The 6,587-nt window shown below is 30.8% G+C and overlaps 1 long non-coding RNA gene across 1 annotated transcript; it reads right to left on the bottom strand.

The window, feature by feature from the left end:
- Positions 1-1,529: 1,529 nt before the first annotated feature.
- Positions 1,530-6,122, bottom strand: LOC143054447 (uncharacterized). Its single transcript, XR_012971684.1, has 5 exons — positions 6,008-6,122; positions 5,303-5,391; positions 4,034-4,200; positions 3,385-3,513; positions 1,530-1,727 (listed from the first exon to the last, which is right to left on the bottom strand). It is a non-coding gene; the product is annotated as an uncharacterized LOC143054447 (long non-coding RNA).
- Between the last annotated feature and the right edge of the window lie 465 nt (positions 6,123-6,587).

Raw genomic sequence — 6,587 nt, 5'->3', positions numbered from 1 at the left:
TGGATTTCCCCTATATTTCATTTCATTTGTTTGATTGTCCAATGCAAGAATATATATGTTTTAAGGGTGGGGATCTCGACCAATTACAAGTTCTTAAACATGAGGGGCTGGGGTGACCCCAGGAACATCCCCTATATTTCATTTGATTTATTTTATTGTCATACACAAGAATATATATGGTTTAGGGCTGGGAATCTCGACTGTTTACAAGACAAAAGCATATTCACAAATTGAAGGTGGATGGGGTGGCTCACCCTATATTTGATTCGATTTGTTTTATTATCTTGTGATCATTTCTGAAGACTGATTATGTCTATCACTTACAGTTTTCAAGTTATTATCATTTGAAAACTAAAAATAATAAAATCCCATAGGGTTCTATAATAAACCCCTCCTTTCTTTAGGCCCCTCAAAATACCCCTTAATAGACCCTAATACATAAACGAAAGATTGATTGGTCCCCTAGACATGTTAGTCTAATATTTTATTAAACCATAAGTAAATATAACAAGCGGGTTTGGATAACTGCTGCGGACAAGTACATCTGTAAAGTGGTGTAATAAGAAGAAGAAGAAACAAAAAGCATAAAAATAATAAGAACTGAGCAAAAAACAATAAGTTTCCAAATTTTGTTTGGGAGACTTAATAAGTACTGGTTGTATAGCTATCGACTGGCCACAAATGACCAATAAACCACAAAGACCATTGTCTATATCTCGAACATTGCTTTCAAGGAGTTCACCTACCGAATAAGAATGATCAACGAGCTTGTGCTGGCGTGATAATCACGACGGGTGCCACATGTGGAGCACGTTTTGCTTACCTTTCCAGGACACTTGAAAATCGGCTCCATTTTTGCGGGGTTCGTGCTGCTCGGTCTTTATTTTGTCTATGTTGTGTTTTATGTACTGTTGGTATTTTTCTTTTTCTCGTCGCCATTCCGTTATCACTATATTTTGGACTTTCATTATGTATGAGATTGAATATACCTTTTCTGAAAGTTACAATCCAGATATTGCATGCTTTTTTCGTGTGTCTGTTGGTACATTATCAATGAATGCATTGTCACATTTAAAATATAGATAATTTTGTCATTTAAATCATAATCCACGAACATTAAAGAAAGTAAGGTATGTGTCAATGTGTACTGATTTCACAAAACAAACATTTACCCTTCTGACGTATAATAAACGAATGTTGGTTAAATTAATTTAGGAAATTCCTCAGTTGAAAATATGCAATATCATTAATTGGATAAATCCTTAATAACAAATTGAACAATTAAAGGCATTCATTTAATTAAACCTTTTAATTGGGAACATTTTTCTTAACACTCCAGGAGTAGATTACCGTAGCCGTATTTGGCACAACTTTTGGGAATTTTGGGTCCTCAATGCTCTTCAACTTTGTATTTGTTTGGCTTTTTAACTATTTTGATCTGAGCGTCACTGATGAGTCTTATGTAGACGAAACGCGCGTCTGGCGTATAAAATTATAATACTGGTACTTTTGATAACTATTGAGTAAGCTTTTGATTTAAAATAAACATTATTTATGTTTATTTTAAAATTCAAAAATCATAGCGTGACAATTGTTGGGTTGTTTATCTCAAGTATATATTTGTCCTCAAGACTGCGTCAGACCCAGCATGACAATTTACACCTCAAATGGATTGTTGTAATTGTTCATTTTGATCAATTATTCCTTGTGATGGTTGATACGAACATCTGAAAGAAAGAAATATTTATAATAATTCAAAAGAACTGCAAATTTGCTTCACACAGTATCTAAGGTGCGTACAAATGACTTATTGTATAGTTTTTTAATATATCATCCATTTCATTTGATAACGAGTTTTGCCTGAACATAAATTGCTATCCTAGATACTGCATAATTATGTATTTTCAGATATAAACGTTATCACATTCATCAAATACACAATTGATCTACTTAATTTATATGTATGTATTATTCAAGTGTACTATTTGTGTAAATGGATACAGATTTGAAACAGCAAATTTGCTTGTTTTTGAATCATAATTAGTGTTTCCATTGTATCGTATCGTTGTGATAATTCATCTGAATAAATTATCTTCAAACTAATCTACTGAAATATTTCGTTCAAACTTGTTAACAGGTTGATAGCATCAAATGTATTTGATCTGAAATAATCAAGAAGATATTTCGATTGTATTTGTCAAATCTCGTATTTCATTACGACATAAATTGTTCCAACTCTAACGGGTCATCTTCTATTAATAAACAAGCAGTATATCTTGAAAAGTTATATGTTTGCAGTCATATCGTCGGCGTTCGATATTTTTGTGGTTTTACTTTTATCTTACTTCTATATAAAAGGACTGAAGCATCAATTATGAATATAATAAAGAAATATATACTAGGGAACACACTTAATTGTATGACATTAACAAGTGTTCTTCAAGAGGAGGTTGTCTATGAAAGTAAATTGAAAACAAAAAAATAAAAGGAAAATCAATATCAAAAAGTAAAAATATTAAACAGAAAAAAGATCGGTAAACAACAAATTCAAATTTACGAAAAAATAGGAAATAAAGAACGATATGTTTGTTTGATATGCAATTGAAACCAGTGTATATTTTAGCTGTTAAAAAATGCATCATCTCAAAAAAATGAAATTTAAAAATTTGAAATAAAAATTGATATCAAATATAAACAACCGGTTAAACATAGCTAAACTACGAGTATCCCAGACTAAATAAAGGCGATATATTTTAAATGGTCGATGACTAACAAACGCAGTTACATATGTTATGTTAACATATAGCATCAACTATTTCAAGGAGATGTTTACACACAGAAAGTGAAATAACTAAATCAGCCACTTTGCCTTAAGCATTGAATGTAAATTGGCTGATTGAACAATAAGTTTTCACATGTTAAACTTACGCCTAACGTGTATGAACAGCTAGACATGTTTAAAAAACTCTTAAGAAAATCTTTGAAATATGTTTACTCACTAAATAAGTTGTACCTGTTTATTCATTTTGACATTGACTTTTAGTGTGTTAATTTCAAAATCACTAGGGATGTTGCTCTCTGTAAAATCATTTCTAAATTAAGTATGGTTTTAGTACCTTGTGTACTACTTAATTTATCATATATAAACCCTTTTGTTGCGAAAATGTCAGTCAAGGTTAGTGACTATGACCTTGGTGTTACTTTTACATGTTTCATTTGACATATCAAAAAATGTTTCCAGTCGACTAAAGGTATTGGATTAAGTATCCGTAAACGAATATGAAGTCAGACGGACTAACGATCTAACGAACTCACGGTCGAGTCGAAACTTTATAATCCATGTTATTTCGTAGCTTGGTGCCTTACTTCACAAGCAAAACTCACCTAAACACGCTTACACTGGATATAGATGTCCCTAATGTGGTAAAACGTAAAATAATGTGAAGCCCATGTGCATTTGTATCCGTAAGGACAGCGTAGACTCCTACATCTAACACGCAACATGTATTCTTTCTACAAAATCGAAAGTTCATGAAAATACTTCTCATTGTATATACTAAAAACACTTGATGTATAAACATTAGTTAAAGGTCAATGAAACAGTCACACAATACAAAATCTTCTATAAAACTAGACGTGACATACGTTTTAACCAAAACAAGATATATGTAATGAATTAGATTTAGTCTAGAGAACATGGATAAGTTGTAATTGATTTTACCAGATTAAACAAAATAATACTAAATTTCAATCCTGTTATATATGATGAGTTTATACATGTATACATTCAAATAATTGGAACATTTGCAAAGAGGAAAAACAATGTTATATCACAACAGGCAGTCACCTATGACAATTTACAAGCGGTCCGATGGAATTTAAACGTACAAGAATTGTGTTACACAGGACGAGAAGATAAAGTTAATGATTTTTATCTTTAACAAAAATTGAAAATTATCTGTAAAGGGTACGCGACAGGTTGTATTTTATAATAACCAAATGTAATAAATTCCTCATCATTTCATAATCTTACCGATTCGTCTGACCACCGGAGGTGATCTTTAACTTCAGAATAGTAACAACCTTCCCAACATTCCTCAACTAAATCCCTACGTGGTCGTGAATACCTTAAAAAGTCAAATGCTTGCTTTTTGTCCAATTGAAATACTGACATGTTATTTGGTTGTCTTGTACTGTTATCTGTAATTGGAAGAAAACAATTGTAATTCATGACACAATTATGTCAGAATCGCAATAAAAATGTACTAGTATCACATCACAAAACGAGGGATAAGTTTATTCTCCTTTATTAAAGTCAGAAAATGTCTTCAGATATATAAAATGCCGAGTTGCAAAAGCTTAAAAAAATTGATTGATTTTTTATAATTTGTTTTTGTTTGTACTTTTAATTTTTGAAATCATTTACCATACCAGAAATATACATTACTGTTGGAAAAAATAGGAACCATCCTTAAGATAAGAAATATACAATAACCAACCCTAATAAAAGAAACGCATTCCAGTGTCCCCCGTAGATACAACAAATTGTATTATTTTAATTTCAAATAGAATATAAATTTTCAAGGGACATTAAACCATACTTGTTTTGAGGCATTCGTGATATGAACCTTTGATATATATTTTATAAAAATCTGTCAAAAAATAGTATACGTCAGTAAGCTTTTAAACCCGCACAGTGGGACGCAAAAACACACAAATGAACGAATGCCCGACATTTCTATGTCCATTGCTCCAAGGTAACGCAGGGAAAACTTTAAAAGAAAAATCTCAGCTCAAAATTGTTTTTTGATCTATTTGAATACAACATTTGACGGAGGTGAATCAAAGATGTTCCAAAATACACAAAAAATGTCTTTTTGACTCAAATCAGGCGATGATTTGTAATTGTTAAACTATTTTGATCTGAACGTCACTGATGGTTCTTATGTAGACTAAACGCGCGTCTGGCGTATAAAATTATAATTCTGGTATCTTTGATAACTCTTAAAACAATACTGCATTTTTATCATGTTGTATTATTAAAAAAAGAAAAATTATAACGACTGTAAGTATGGTGAGTGTAGAGTGTATACAAGTAGTTTCATTATTTATTCTGTTCATTAATAATTTGACTATCAAAATTTAAATATTAATTCTTTTTAATCCATGCAGTAAAACAAATGAAAAAGTATTTGAAACTGCAATTTGCTAAAAAAAATTGCAAAAGGGAAAATTCCTGAATACTTTTGTCCTGTTTTTACTAAGTATTAATCTTATATTACTAACACATTTATTCACATACATGATGATGTCGACTCGGAAACCGTTTTTGATAATAACACAGTAGCGATCGTTACACCAAATACCACACGAAATGCCATTATTACAGACCTGTAAAATACAAAAGAAGATCATTTTCTGTATTCTCCTGTATTTGTAAAGTCACATCAGACTTTCCTTATTTACTTCTTTCAAATTGGATGCATTGATTAGCTTCATTCAAATTTTTATTATACATCCTATTCATCATTTACAATTGATCCAGTGGAGGTTCTGCTTACATTGGTTGCAAATATTGTGATTTTCTGAGTTAAATAATGAACGAAAATGTTTCTATGTGAACGAAACCATACTCTTACACTTATAACGTCATAAAACAATAGCTTGAATGTTGGTAAAGACTTTACATCAAATCAAAATAAGGATGCATAACAAACCGTAGAGTTACATGCTTATCTGCATTATTTACATTAAAAAATGTTGGATAAAGCAACAAATCTTTCAAAAGTTATTAAAATATAAAACAAAAATCGACCAAACAGTATCAATGAACATAGAGAATTCATGTATTTAACACGTTTGCTAATGCATATGATTGTGTTGTTCCGTTGCCCATTTACTATTTTCTATATATTTGAGTAATATAACTTGTTATACTTTAAATAAAACCTGCAATGTAATAACAACAATTACTTGTGTCATTCATTTTTATAATTTAATAACTTACCGTCTCGCAACTTTGACTTAAGATTGAACAAAATATTACATTTCATGTTGTGCACTTCCTCCTTAATCAAAAATAAGTTTAGTAGACATTCATTGGCCACTAGAAGCACTTGTTGTAGTGCATGTTATATTTATCTTTGTAAGATGAGCAATGATGGGGAATTTAAACTGAAGCATTGAATTTTAACCCTGATGTTTATCCTTAAAGATAAAACGCAAAAACACTTCACAAAATTCGGCCAAATATACAGTCCGCCAAAAGTAAAGCACCACCTGAATATAACTGTCGACATTTTTTTAACAATTATTATATTATGAGGTAAATATGTAGTTTTATTGACCTTTGAAAAACTGATATTCACTAAGACCAAAGGCCGAAGTGAGTGTCAGTTTTTCAAGAGTCAATGAAACCACATATTTACCGAAACAAAAGACAGTAATTGTTTTATTCCATATTCCGAAAGAAATGTATGTAATGACAATTACTTACCAAAACCAATTGTACATCAAACATTGTTTACCAAATTTGTGCACGTAAAGCACATGACGTTTTGCGCGGTGAATATACTTTTTACGCAGGT

This window comes from Mytilus galloprovincialis, chromosome 12 (genome assembly GCF_965363235.1).
Source record: "Mytilus galloprovincialis chromosome 12, xbMytGall1.hap1.1, whole genome shotgun sequence".
NCBI classification, from domain to species: domain Eukaryota; kingdom Metazoa; phylum Mollusca; class Bivalvia; order Mytilida; family Mytilidae; genus Mytilus; species Mytilus galloprovincialis.
Note: the sequence above shows the minus strand (reverse complement) of the source record. Positions and strands in the feature narration are given on the sequence as shown.